Source organism: Pristiophorus japonicus, chromosome 16 (assembly GCF_044704955.1).
Source record: "Pristiophorus japonicus isolate sPriJap1 chromosome 16, sPriJap1.hap1, whole genome shotgun sequence".
Lineage (NCBI taxonomy): Eukaryota > Metazoa > Chordata > Chondrichthyes > Pristiophoridae > Pristiophorus > Pristiophorus japonicus.
Genome location: NC_091992.1, coordinates 52,230,303 through 52,245,619, shown reverse-complemented (window position 1 = coordinate 52,245,619; position 15,317 = coordinate 52,230,303). Strand labels below are relative to the sequence as shown.

General features: G+C 46.5%; 1 protein-coding gene across 7 annotated transcripts in view; it reads right to left on the bottom strand.

Annotated features, from left to right (window-relative positions):
• Positions 1-11,984, bottom strand: part of LOC139226496 (general transcription factor II-I-like) — a 208,328-nt gene extending 196,344 nt beyond the window's left edge. For 6 of the 7 annotated variants that reach the window (XM_070857315.1, XM_070857313.1, XM_070857316.1 and 3 more), the window contains exon 1: positions 11,835-11,984. The gene's annotated coding sequence lies outside the window, so the exon portion shown is untranslated. Of the gene's footprint in view, positions 1-11,677; positions 11,760-11,834 lie in introns of those variants that run through there. The other variant, XM_070857314.1, reaches the window with a different exon arrangement.
• Between the last annotated feature and the right edge of the window lie 3,333 nt (positions 11,985-15,317).

The window sequence follows — 15,317 nt, the reverse complement described above, 5'->3', positions numbered from 1 at the left end:
ACCTGGGTGTCATGGTACATCAGTCATTGAAGGTTAGCATTCAGGTGCAGCAGACGGTGAAGGCGGCAAATGGCATGTTGGCCTTCATAGGTAGGGGATTTGAGTATAGGAGCAGGGATGTCTTACTGCAGTTGTACAGGGCCTTGGTGAGGCCTCACCTGGAATATTGTGTTCAGCTTTCGTCTCCTAATCTGAGGAAGGACGTTCTTGCTAGTGAGGGAGTGCAGCGAAGGTTCACCAGACTGATTCCCAGGATGGCAGGACTGACATATGAAGAGAGACTGGATCGACTGGGCCTGTATTCACTGGAGTTTAGAAGAATGAGAGGGGATCATATAAAATTCTGACGGTACTGGACAGGTTAGATGCAGGAAGAATGTTCCCGATGTTGGGAGAGTCCAGACCCAGGGTACACAGTTTAAGGATAAGGGGTAAGCCATTATGGACGAGATGAGGAGAAACTTCTTCACTCAGGAGTTGTTAACCTGTGGAATTCTCTACTGCAGAGAGTTGATGATGCCAGTTCGTTAGATATATTCAAGAGGGAGTTAGATATGGCCCTTACGGCTAAAGGAATCAAGGGGTATGGAGAGAAAGCAGGAAAGGGGTACTGAGGTGAATGATCAGCCATGATCTTATTGAATGGTGGTGCAGGCTCGAATAGCCAAATGGCCTACTCCTGCACCTATTTTCTATTCAATAGATATACTTGCTAGTAAAATGCTAAAAATCAAATAAAACCACAATTTGTTCCTATATTACCCTCAGAACCATCAGTTAGGTTTCAACTGTAAAAATGTTTTTAAAGAGGCGGTTCTCTATAAACTACAGTATAGTGTAAGCACTGGTTTCAGTTTCTCTCTTTCTGGACAAATAATTTTAGACAACCAAGCCTAACCCCTAATGTTATTTATATGGACTTCTAGAAAGAATTCAATAAAGTCCCTCATAAGAAACTGTAAGCGAAAGTTGAAGCTCATGGAATTGAAAGCAAATTATTGACCTGGTTAGGAAATTGGCTGAATGGCAGTAGACAAGAGTAGGGATAATGGGCAGGTACTCTAATTGGCAGGATATGACTAGTGTTGTCCCACAGCGATCCATGTTGGGGCATCAACTATACACCATATTTATTAATGACCTAGATGGTGGGATAGAGAGCCACATATCCAAGTTTGCCGATGACACAAAGACAGGTGGCACTGTAATCATCATCATACGCAGTCCCTCGAATCGAGGATGACTTGCTTCCATGTCAAAAAGTTCACAGGTCTTTCAATGAAGAACCTAAAATTCCAGGTCCCGAACTAAATCTTGAAGGGTGGAAGATGCCTGTGCGTGGATTTTTTTTTAACATGTGGTGGTCATTGCACACCAGCTACTACACGGGCATGACAGAACTAGGTCTTGGTACAGTGGCAAGGATTAACCAAGACGACTGGAGATCAGCACTGTAAGCAGTGTAGATGGAAGCATAAAATTAGAGGTATTATGGGAAATGAGGCAACGGCAGGTATATGGAGTTAGGTCACAGATCAGATTCCGGAGATGAGAGGGTTGACTTATGAGGAAAGGTTGAGTAGGTTAGCCTCTACTCATTGGAATTCAGAAGAATGAGAGGTGATCTTATTGAAACGTATAAGATTATGAAGGAGCTTGACAAGGTGGATGCAGAGAGGATGTTTCAACTGATAAGGGAGACTAGAACTAGGAGGCATAATCTTAGAATAAGGGGTCGCCCATTTAAAACTGAGATGAGGAGTAATTTCTTCTCAGAGGGTTGTAAATCTGTGGAATTCACTGCCTGAGAGTTGTGGAAGCTGGGTCATTGAAAAAATTTAAGACAGGGATAGACAGTTTCTTAACCGATTAGGGAATAAGGGGTTATGGGGAGCGGGCAGGGAAGTGGACCAGCGTCCATGATCGGATCAGCCACGATCATATTTTGTGGCGGAGCAGGCTCAAGGGGCCGTATGGCCTACTCCTGCTCCTATTTCTTATGTTCTTATATCAGACATGATCTCATTAAATGGCTTACACCTGTACCTACATTCCCTCTAGCTACAGAGAGGATCTCTCAGTGGAAAGAAACTAAAGAGAGTTACAGCTTTACATCCTTCACATTAAAAATGAGTTAATCAGCTCTCAAATAAAAAAGCAGCACTACAGCATTGCCAAGAGTTTGTAATCGCAGACTAAACAAATGCGGCAAATATACGATCACTTGCACATTGATGTAAAGGTTTTGGGCACATAAAAGTGAAGATGGAACTCTTAAATGTATCAAACACACTAAAGTCCTGAGATCCAGGACACCCAAGACTGGTTTAACTGGTTTGTTTGCAGAGTGCTGTATAATTCCAATCAAAAAATGAGAATGTGGGAAAATGTATAGGGACATTGAAGTTGAGAATGTGGGAAAATGTATAGTGACAGTGAAATTGAACAAAGGATTCATGGAAGAATAGCTTTAAGAATGTCAGACTGCAAATGTTACAACATTGGCACAAATAACAGACTGGCTCATGGTCTTGCTAAGTCACAACAGTAAACTTGAAACAATAAAAAGGGTGAGAAAGGCTCTTTGTGTGAAACAATTGCTGCTACACACAACTACAGCCCATACCTAATTGGGCCAGGAGGGCCAGATGTCGGCTCATGAGTGGACAAAGGGAAGGAGGGATCATAAGGGGATAGGCTGAACTGAATGTCACTCAAATTGTATCATGTACTGAAAATGTATAACCGTTGCGCCCCTACATTGTAACAGGACTTGTCCGTAGGGAGTGGGTGCACTCTAAAGGGAGAGCATTCCTTCGTTCTGATAAGTCCCAGCCGGTGAAACAATTAATAAAGACTGCTTTGTTATAAGCGGCTACGGTGTTCGACTCAGTGAATTCACTGAACCAGATTGAGGGAAAAGAATCCGTATCAACATTTGGTGTCAGAAGTGGGATCTCAACAGGCGACTGCCGAAAACTTGCGAATTAAGAGCCAGACTAGCCTTGGACGAGACGGGAGGAAAGTGGTCACTGGAGTGAGTATAATTTAAATACCGCTCCAGTTTTCTTCGGTTTCAAAAGTCTGAGGAAAGTTTGGCCACTCGCTGGTTCTCAGGTAGCGTCTGAACGAGATCTAGGACAATCTGGCGAATACCTTCTAAACTTAGGATAGGGAAATCGCGCGGCGACGCGGAAGGATTAAGTAGGGCTTAGAATAGGTAAATCTGGAACCTAGAACAAATTAAGTAAGGCTTACCGCGCAGCGACGCGGAGGGATAGACAATCGCGCGGCGACGCGAACAGGAAACCCGCATGGCGACTCGGAGAGATAATCGCGCGGCGACGCGGAGGTTAGGGAGTTAGGTAAATTAAGCCGCGGGGCGACGCGGGACTGTGTAAATTTAAAATTGTACTTATTCCAGGTACGGTGTCGATCTTGTATATCACTTGGTCCGCCTAGGCTCTGGCTAAGATAACTTAAACAACCGCGGGGCAACGCGGGGACAATCGGGACTAATTAGGACCCTGATCCAACGCGGGGCGACGCGAGGAATCGGGATTAATTAGGACATCCTACGCGGGGCGACGCGAGGATGGGTAATCATTTAGATAGAACTACGAATACCGGTAGTCCATTACAAAAGTTATGTGAGGAATTCCCTGAAAAAGCTGGACAATTCAGACTGTTATCTGGAACTTTGAACAAATTACTAGATGATCAATGGCCACTAGGGGGCACCAAAAGCGTGGAGGTAGCAAAACGAGCGCAGGGATTAATTTGGAAGAGGGGACGAGGGAAAGGGGATAGGGATCTAATAGCCGCATGGAGGCATTACTGTCAAAAGCTAAAAGATGCATCAATTCTGTCGAGTTGGCAGGAAAACGCCACTAAATTAGGACTTTCATTGACAGAAGGAGGACATATTAAAACCGTAGACGTCTTAAAGAAAGAGTGCGCGCACGAGAAACGTACTAAGAGTTCCACTGGGACCTCTGAGAAAGGTATTGACCGACTACGTAGTCAAATGGTTGGCCTTGCGTTGACCGAGGCTGACGAGGAAATTGATGAATGGTCACTGTCTCGGCGCCCAACGGCGCCTCCCGCAGCCCCTGGCCCCTTACCATAGTCCTCTTCCCGTCCACCTCCACCTTACCGTCCACCTTAGGAGGTAAAGATAAAGATAACCCCACACCAACGAACCGACAAGCCCAGACGGACCCTTCATCCTCTGATAGCGACTCAGATCCCCAGTTCATGAGCCATGTAGCCGAGAGGACTCGATCTCACACCCGGAAGGGCAGATCTACATCTCGAAAGCACAGGCAGTCCCGTGAATCCGCTAGTCTGAATACCAGTCGTGAAAGGCAAAACAAACCCTCCCGCCGATCGGGATGCGGAGGTGCTGCGCAGTCAGACGGCTCCGAGCCACCCTCCGACCCAGAAACATCTTTCGAGGTTGACGCCCCCATTCCCAGTCCGACCAATGCCAAACCCTGATGCACAAGCTGCAGACCACCCCACCATAGATGTCTATGTGCCTTGGAAACCGAACGAAATTATGACCATTCTGGCCACCATGCCAGATCGAAAGAGAGAACCTGTCAAGTTTATAGATCATCTTCGAACTATCGTCGCAGTTTATAATGCAGTCAAGGGATCTGTGGGCCCTGGTACAGCAGACCCTGAGCCCAACTGAGCATGCCCGATTTCTAACTCACCTAAGACGGGCAACCCATGACGCATTGCTGGCTGCACACCCTAACAATGCCCAGGACCGCCTAAACGCTGTTTTTACCGCTCTCGGCACGACCCTTCAGAAGTCCATCAGTATGGCCGCAGTATTAGAAACTAAACCCAAACGAGACGAAACTGCCGACAAATTCATGGAAAGATTCATTGAAATATACGGAGGTCAATCGGGAGATAATGCCTTCAGGGCGGGAGAGGATTCACCTCAATTCTGCGCTATCCTACTTCAGTGCCTGCCCTATTCGATTGCTCACGCTATCCGGACCAATAATATGAATTGGGTAGATAACAGTAAAGCCCAGATGGAAAGGGCGGTGAAATATTGGCAGGAAAAGAAAGGAGAGGGGGGAGGTGCGCCCCCAACCCGGGTCAAGACTGAATACGTGACTAGAAAGGGAGAGCCTCCTCAAGGGGAAATACCGACACCCGACCCGAGAGAATATCAAATGGAACCACAGTACTGTGTAAGGGGTTGGGTAGATAACCGGGGATATGGGTATGCCCAACACCCCAACGGCCCCACAAACTATGGACCATCACATGGTCTTCCCCGATCAGGAAGAGGAAGCGGTCAGGGCTGGGGAAGGAGAGGGCAATGCTTCAATTGTGGGCAAGAAGGACATTGGAAGGGAGAGTGCCCCTTCGATCGGCACGAAAGAGGAAGAGGAGGAAGAGGACGGGGGCAAAGGGGGAGAGGACGGGGATCTTATACTAACTTCTCCCAGAACAATCCCTTTGGCCAACCGTCCCCCGATTATTTGTATTGACCACGTAGCTTGATTGTACAGGGGACCTCCCCGGATGACGAACCGATGATATCGTTAAAAATTCGGAATGAGTGGCAACCCTTCTTGATAGATACGGGAGCCTCTATGTCTTCTGTACAGTCGAAGCTTAAACTCCCCGCCTCCACTGAGAAACAGGGACTGTCAGGGTTCCTGGGACAAGTCTCTACATTCCCGGTGTCAGAACCGGTTAAAGTAGGTTACCAGCAAGAATCGGTGGAACATCAATTTGTTATCACAACCAATCTGGACTGTAACTTGATGGCTAGAGACCTCCTCTGCAAATTCCAGTTGCATTTGGAGTGCAGAGATGATGGGATTATTGTAAAACAGGGAACCCTTAAGCGACAGTATTATACCTCTAGGACCCCTCAATGATGGTCTTTGGACCTGCCGCAGGCACCTTATCATGTGACCCTAGCATACGATCCCAGCGGCAAGAATCAGGATCTCCAGAACCTTTATCAGGATCACGAAGGGGAAGAGAAGGAAATTCTCTTAAGGGCCAGAGTGACTGGACCAGAAGGGAAGGCAGATTTTGTGGAAATGGATAAGAATCTGTGGAGACAGCCCCCGACGGTGGCACCACATGTTACTCATGAAGTATTACCTCCCCACCACGCTAAAGATTTAGGAATTATGGTGCGCCAAGCTATAGACGAGGCTGACCCTACCAGCCCGGATTTGCAGATTGTAAAACATGGCCGAACAGTCCAATTCCATACGGACCCCAAGAAGGTCCTAACGACTCTGCAGCATCATACTGGCTCTAACATACCTGACTATGTCGATCCTCATGTATGGGCAGAGGACCCTTCCCAAGTGGGTTATACTCCCATTGATCCGATTGAGATCCCAGTGCAGGGCAACGTGGACTGGCCCTCTATCCGACAGTACCCACTGAAACCACAGGCAATACCAAGTATCCACCGATTGATCAAGGGACTAGTGGAACAGGGGATTTTGGTCCAATGCCAGTCCCCGTGTAATACCCCTATACTGGCAGTCCCTAAGCCAGGCAAGCCAAACGAATACTGCTTAGTCCAAGACCTTCGAACTATCAATGCTATTGTCCAGCCCCTGCATGCTCTGGTTCCCAACCCAGCACAGATACTGTCATTAATCCCAGCAAACGCCAAGATCTTCGCAATAATAGACCTCCAACACGCCTTCTTTGCTTTGCCGCTAGCCCAGGCGAGTCAGTACCTATTCGCCTTCACTTACCAGGGACAGCAATATACCTGGACTAGATTTCCCCAAGGGTTCATCCACTCCCCGACCTTATTCTCAAGGTGCCTGCAGAGACAGTTACAGTCCCTCACACTGACTAAGGGATCCACTTTGATTCAGTATGTGGACGATTTACTGGTAGCCAGCGCAGATGAACCAAGTAATCAGGAGAATGCTAATCAGTTACTGAATTACTTGTCCTACCTGGGATACATAGTTTCCCCATCAAAGGTCAAAATTGGCCCGTCTCGAGTCAAGTTCCTTGGGATCATTTTATCAGGCACCCACCGAGCCTTGGAGGCTAGCCGAGTCGAACCGATTTGCCAGTTTCCAGTCCCTAGCACGGCTAAACAAATGCGACAGTGGTTGGGGATGATCAATTACTGTCGATCCTGGATCCCTAATGTTGCCCTGATGACTAAGCATCTCACACCGTATACAAACAAGCAAAGCAGCTTTAAAATAAAAACAGCAGACGTCCAAGCCTTTATGGAACTAAAAACAGCCCTGCTGCAAGCTCCGGCTTTGGGCCGGCCCCTCTATGACTGGCCCTTTCAACTGTATTGTACGATCCTGAAAGACTGTGCTACCGCTGTCTTAACTCAGAAACACAGGGATAAGCATAGGCCTGTTGCCTACTACTCTTCCAAAATAGACCCCGTTGCCTTGGGGCACCCTGTATGTACTCAAATATTAACCGCCATCTACAATAGCCTTCAATCCGCCGCCAACCTTATCCTCCAGCAGGATATTGTTGCATGCACCTCTCACTCCGTAGCTGCCCTCCTGGGTCAACTGCAGACTCAACACCTTACCATGGCCAGGCAAAGCAGATATGAGATCTACCTACTAAATAACCCTAAGCTGACCTTTCGGCACTGTACTGCCATTAATCTGGCCTGTTTTCTTACCGAGCCACCCCAAGATGAGGAAGAACCCAGTCATGACTGTTTATCTTTAATTCAAGAGGCCACCTCGGTTAGGGAAGATTTAGTTGATGTACCAATGGAGGACCCCGACTGTATTATGTATGTTGACGGAAGCTCTTCCATTGACCCAGAAGGCGGACGAATTTCGGGATACGCCATAGTAAACCAGGAGAATCAGGTCTTGAAATCTGCCGCCTTTGAAACCGCCTATTCCGCCCAACAAGCTGAACTATTCGCCCTCACCCGAGCCTGTATCTTGGCTAAAGACCTCAAGGTCAATATCTATACCGACTCTAGGTGTGCCTTTGGGGTAGCCCATGATTTCGGACAATTGTGGAAAAATAGGGGATTCCTAACCTCACATGTGAATGAGATATCCCATAGGCAACTAGTATCTGACTTGTTGCAAGCCCTCATGCTCCCCAAGTGCATTGCCATTGTTAAATGTACCGCCCACACCACTGGAAAATCCCCGGTTGATATAGGGAACCACTGTGCTGACAAAGAGGCCAAACAGGCCTCTCGTGGACAACAAATGGTAGTGCCCAGAATGATGAGTCAAACTAAAAATCCTGCAACGGATAAGTTAGCCTCGGAAAAACCAATGCCAACCATCCAAGATGTCATTAAAGCACAGGAGCACGCTCCTGAAAAAGATAAACTGTTGTGGAAAGATTATGGATGTACTTATGACAATGTTTCTAAACTCTGGACCACTCCCGCGGAACAGACTTGCATGTCTGACGAGTTGGCCCTATGGGTTATTGAATGTATGCATTTTGCTACTCATTGTGGAGCAAGGACAACAAGTGACACACTTTTGGCCACTTGGTGGCACCCTAGACTCCAGGCGCTGGCCCAGAACATCAGTAGTCGCTGCCTGGTTTGCCAACAGCATAATCCAGGGAAGGGAGTCCCCTGTGATTGGGGTAAGACGCCCCTACCCGAAGGTCCCTTTGAGACCTTGCAGTTGGACTACATTGAGTTGCAAAGAGTTCAGTGTTACAAATATGTGTTAGTAATAGTAGATGTGTTTAGCAAATGGATTGAAGCCTACCCTACCCTGGACAATAAGGCTCAAACTGTTAAGGTGTTAATGAGGGAAATTGTTCCTAGATATGGTATCCCAGCTCGACTGAGTTCCGATAATGGCCCTCACTTTATTGGCCAAGTTAACAAAGAATTCTGTTCCCAGATGCACATTAACCAGCAGCTGCATTGTGCCTACCGACCCCAAGCTGCGGGACTAGTTGAACGTGCTAATCAAACTCTTAAAACCAAGCTTGCAAAACTGGTAGCATCAACCGGACTCAATTGGCTCAAACTCCTTCCTATAGCCCTATTCCAGATCCGAACTACTCCCACCGGTAAGGCTAGACTGACCCCCGCTGAGGTCATTTATGGTAGGCCCCTTAGGACCCCCTGGAATCAGAATGTCCCCTCCACTGTCCAATTCCACCACATGACTGAGGAAATGACCACCTATGTTCTTTCTCTGACTCAGGCTCTGCGAATAGCCCACAACCAGGTTCGAGATGCTCACCTCGACCTCCCAGTTTTACCCGAATCGTCCCTCGTGGCACCAGGGAAGTATGTCCTGATTAAGAAATGGATTCGGAAGGGATTAGAGCCACGATGGGAGGGGCCTTTTCAGGTGTTACTTACTACCCCCACTGCAGCTAAGGTTGAGGGGAGAAGTGCCTGGGTTCACCTGCACCACTGCAAGCTCACCACCCTCTAACGAACCTATTTTACTGGTTATTCTAACTCCTGTTTCTGTTCCAGACTTCCTCTTCTCCATAGCTGAATAAGGTCCTTCCTAGGAGCATCCTGACTAACCGAGTGGGTCCCGAGGAGAACAGTTTGAACTCCTACCCGTAGTGATAGACAACCAGCTATACCGACGGTGACCTGAGAAGAGAGGCAAGAAAACCGAACTCTTTGAATCAGCAAAATATTCGGACTATTTATCCTTGTCCATAGAGACACTACAAGAAACATTTTGTTCCCGAGTAATAAGATGAAACTGTGTCTGTGTGCCACAGTCTGTATAGTAGCATTGGTGTACGACAGGTGCGGCACATGGGAGGGGAGACTGAAGCGAGAGCTCCATGTAAACACCTTTTTGTAATCCTAAAGATTATCATGGGGGGAAATGAGAATGTGGGAAAATGTATAGGGACATTGAAGTTGAGAATGTGGGAAAATGTATAGAGACAGTGAAATTGAACAAAGGATTCATGGAAGAATAGCTTTAAGAATGTCAGACTGCAAATGTTACAACATTGGCACAAATAACAGACTGGCTCATGGTCTTGCTAAGTCACAACAGTAAACTTGAAACAATAAAAAGGGTGAGAAAGGCTCTTTGTGTAAAACAATTGCTGCTACACATAACTACAGCCCATACCTAATTGGGCCAGGAGGGCCAGATGTCGGCTCATGAGTGGACAAAGGGAAGGAGGGATCATAAGGGGATAGGCTGAACTGAATGTCACTCAAATTGTATCATGTACTGAAAATGTATAATCGTTGCGCCCCTACATTGTAACAGGACTTGTCCGTAGGGAGTGGGTGCACTCTAAAGGGAGAGCATTCCTTCGTTCTGATAAGTCCCGGCCGGTGAAACAATTAATAAAGACTGCTTTGTTATAAGCGGCTACGGTGTTCGACTCAGTGAATTCGCTGAACCAGATTGAGGGAAAAGAATCCGTATCAACAAAACTGCCTTGGCATTCTTAAACACTGCATTTTCTAAAAATTTAATGTCTAAAGAGGATTTGGCTGGTTTTATAGTTAGCACAAAACCAAGCTTAACTCCTAATTTTGGTCAAGTGCTTGGGCATTTTGTTGCACACAGATCATCTACATAAAAGGATTAAGACGATAAACTGATTCATATTAATTAGGTCATTTATAAATAAGCTGGAAGTCCAGATTCTGCAAAATGTTATTAATGTAGTATTTACTGTACTTGATTAGTGTCATATTGTCTTATAAACACAGCATTTCACACATTTCAGCTTTACTGTAACATTTAAATATTCACTGCACTCTCCAATGTCATGTACCAAGAACACTGCCACCTGAAGGATTCAAATATAAATTTGGTACTGTATGTGTCACTCGTTTATAATCTACTTTCAAATGTATTAAGTTTCTGTGCAACAAGGGACCAAAAAATGTTTACAGCACCACGATTCATGCTTCCATTTTTTTTTCCATTAGCCATCGACTTTCTTCTCCCTTTTGCAGGATCCTTTTTTCCCTCAACCTAACTTCTCAATTAAGTCCCGCCTCCCGCGCGGCGATTGGCTATCCCGGAGCTGCGTCCCAGCTGCTGGGATGTCCATTGGACAAACCAAGTGGCCGTCAATTACGACAGCGCCCAGCAAAGTTAGGTTTACACTTAAACCACCACCACCATCGGCTCGGAGTAACGCATATTTCACCAGCCTGACTGCCAAGCCCCTTTAGCAGCACAACCGCCATCGAAACAACATTAAAACGCAGAGATTTTTCAATTAAATAACGAGCTTAACAGTTATGAGCTAGTGACACGTGTATCCCGCCGCCAAACCAACAAAGTAAACCGGTATTTAACCTACTTAAAAACATAATCCTAAACCGCCAAGCCCCCGCCCTGCGTGCAACACTTCCCTCCCCCCCTCTCTTCCTCCTCCTCCTCCTCAAATCCCCATTTTAACCCGCGGTACTAAATGATGTTGTGCGAGTATATAGTGGTGAGGGGCGGCGGCGTATCGCTCCGCCCGCCGCGAGCAGCACTGCGGAGAGCCGCCGACTCTGCGCGCCGGGAGGGTAAATACAAACACGCTCGGGCAACGCCGTCCGTTCAAAAACGCTTCACTTCAATCGATTAAATATCGCACCGCACGCACATGCAATGGAGAGAAAGAGACACGACGCCGGTATCGGAGCTGGTAATGTGTGGTAAAGAAAAGGGCACACAAGTAGACTCACAGGAAAAGTGGCGACGCGTACACACACAGTCGGAAAATTTCCCAGCAGCCGCCGCCGATGGAAAATTCTGGAAAGGAAAGAAATTTGCGCGGGCGGGGGGGGGGGGTAACGCAGTTCGAATTATCGGTCACAGGGTCATTGAACGGTTATCATTTACCTCAACTCGGGGTTAAAATTTCGTGCTTTGTCTAAAAGCAAATTGAATTAAAAAAACAAATTTTCGTCCACAGAATCACGTACACGACAGCTCCGCCAACAAAACTGACGGCCGCCTCGCCGTCCCCTATTGTTCCCTTCAGCCAGTGCGAAGACGGAGCGCATGCGCACGGCTCCCGCTGCACGCCGGGCCTTGTAGTCCTTCGGGGGCGTCGCGGCCTTTCGGCGGCCAGCCCCGGCCAGTCGGCTGCGAACTACAACCCCCAGGGTGCCGTGCGCGGCAACAAGCTCAGGCACTTACGACCCAGTGCTTGATTGGAAAAAAGACCAGAAAAGGTCTCTGTTTAGGTTGTGCAGCAGCATGGTGCCCAGGAGTAAAAATGGCAGCCTTTCTGTTGCAAAATGTAGCGTCCAACAGTCTTAATTCGCTGCTGAATAGAAAATATGCTAATTTATTTGTGTCTCAGCATTACTTTCTATAATGTTTGTCTATATATCCCTTTCATGAGGCTGAAACAAAAGCAAAATGTTGCGGATGCTGGAAATCTGAAATAAAAACAAAATGTTGCTAACATTCAGCAGATCAGGCAGCATCTGTGGAGCGAGAAACGAGTTAATGCTTCAGGTCGAGGACATAGAAAACATAGAAACATAGAAAATAGGTGCAGGAGCAGGCCATTCAGCCCTTCTAGCCTGCACCGCCATTCAACGAGTTCATGGCTGAACATGAAACTTCAGTACCCACTTCCTGCTTTCACGCCATACCCCTTGATCCCCCGAGTAGTAAGGACTTCATCTAACTCCCTTTTGAATATATTTAGTGAATTGGCCTCAACTACTTCCTGTGGTAGAGAATTCCACAGGTTCACCACTCTCTGGGTGAAGAAGTTTCTCCTTATCTCGGTCCTAAATGGCTTACCCCTTATCCTTAGACTGTGACCCCTGGTTCTGGACTTCCCCAACATTGGGAACATTCTTCCTGCATCCAACCTGTCCAAACCCGTCAGAATTTTAAACGTTTCTATGAGGTCCCCTCTCACTCTTCTGAACTCCAGTGAATACAAGCCCAGTTGATCCAGTCTTTCTTGATAGGTCAGTCCCACCATCCCGGGAATCAGTCTGGTGAATCTTCGCTGCACTCCCTCAATAGCAAGTATGTCCTTCCTCAAGTTAGGAGACCAAAACTGTACACAATACTCCAGGTGTGGCCTCACCAAGGCCCTGTACAACTGTAGCAACACCTCCCTGCCCCTGTACTCAAATCCTCTCGCTATGAAGGCCAACATGCCATTTGCTTTCTTAACCGCCTGCTGTACCTGCATGCCAACCTTCAATGACTGATGTACCATGACACCCAGGTCTCGTTGCACCTTCCCTTTTCCTAATCTGTCACCATTCAGATAATAGTCTGTCTCTCTGTTTTTACCACCAAAGTGGATAACCTCACATTTATCCACATTATACTTCATCTGCCACGCATTTGCCCACTCACCTAACCTATCCAAGTCACTCTGTAGCCTCATAGCATCCTCCTCGCAGCTCACACTGCCACCCAACTTAGTGTCATCCGCAAATTTGGAGATACTACATTTAATCCCCTCGTCTAAATCATTAATGTACAATGTAAACAGCTGGGGCCCCAGCACAGAACCCTGCGGTACCCCACTAGTCACTGGCTGCCATTCCGAAAAGTACCCATTTACTCCTACTGTTTGCTTCCTGTCTGACAACCAGTTCTCAATCCACGTCAGCACACTACCCCCAATCCCATGTGCTTTAACTTTGCACATTAATCTCCTGTGTGGGACCTTGTCGAAAGCCTTCTGAAAGTCCAAATATACCACATCAACTGGTACTCCTTTGTCCACTTTATTGGAAACATCCTCAAAAAATTCCAGAAGATTTGTCAAGCATGATCTCCCTTTCACAAATCCATGCTGACTTGGACCTATCATGTCACCATTTTCCAAATGCGCTGCTATGACATCATTAATAATTGATTCCATCATTTTACCCACTACTGAGGTCAGGCTGACCGGTCTATAATTCCCTGCTTTCTCTCTCCCTCCTTTTTTAAAAAGTGGGGTTACATTGGCTACCCTCCACTCGATAGGAACTGATCCAGAGTCAATGGAATGTTGGAAAATGACTGTCAATGCATCCGCTATTTCCAAGGCCACCTCCTTAAGTACTCTGGGATGCAGTCCATCAGGCTCTGGGGATTTATCGGCCTTCAATCCCATCAATTTCCCCAACACAATTTCCCGACTAATAAAGATTTCCCTCAGTTCCTCCTCCTTAATAGACCCTCTGACCACTTTTATATCCGGAAGGTTGTTTGTGTCCTCCTTAGTGAATACTGAACCAAAGTACTTGTTCAATTGGTCTGCCATTTCTTTGTTCCCCGTTATGACTTCCCCTGATTCTGACTGCAGGGGACCTACGTTTGTCTTTACTAACCTCTTTCTCTTTACATACCTATAGAAACTTTTGCAATCCGCCTTAATGTTCCCTGCAAGCTTCTTCTCGTACTCCATTTTCCCTGCCCTAATCAAACCCTTTGTCCTCCTCTGCTGAGTTCTAAATTTCTCCCAGTCCCCAGGTTCGCTGCTATTTCTGGCCAATTTGTATGCCACTTCCTTGGCTTTAATACTATCCCTGATTTCCCTAGATAGCCACGGTTGAGCCACCTTCCCTTTTTTATTTTTACGCCAGACAGGAATGTACAATTGTTGTAATTCATCCATGCGTTCTCTAAATGTCTTGGTCTTGAGGCTGAAAGTTCTGAATATTAAACATTTCACTCTGCTTTTCTGCAGGTACTGCAAACATTCCCTTTATGCTGTTTTTAAGAAAATGTAGATTATTCATGGTAACGAGACAGGATGTCGTAGTCTTGAAAAACATTGCCAATAGTTAAGCATTACTGTTAGACATTCTCTTGGGATCAGCATCACAGGTCATTCCTGTAAGTGGACCTCACATCTCCTACGATCCAGAGCACATCTGCTCCTGCTCAATATCTAGGTAAAAAGATAGCATAAGCCAGGGATCATAACTGGCTACTGACAAAGATATTGGCAGAGGTAACCTTCAGGAAAAGTTCATAGAGTGTAATAAAAGCAGAAAATGCTGAAAATCTCAGAAGGTCAGGCAGCATCTGTGGAGAGGAAGCAGAGTTAATGTTTCAGGTCGATGACCCTTCGTCAGAACAGCATTTTCTAGTTTTATTCCAGCATCTGCAGTATTTTGCTTTTGTATTAGTTCATAGAGTGTATTCGGGATGGTTTCTTAGAACAATACGTTGCGGAACCAACCAGGGAGCAGATTATTTTAGATCTGCTAATTTATAATGAGACTGCTATAATTAATGATCTCATAGTAAAGGATCCGCTTGGGAAGAGCATGGTGGAATTTCAAATTCAGTTTGAGGGTGAGAAAGTTAGGTCTCAAACCAGTGTCCTGAACTTAAATAATGGCAATT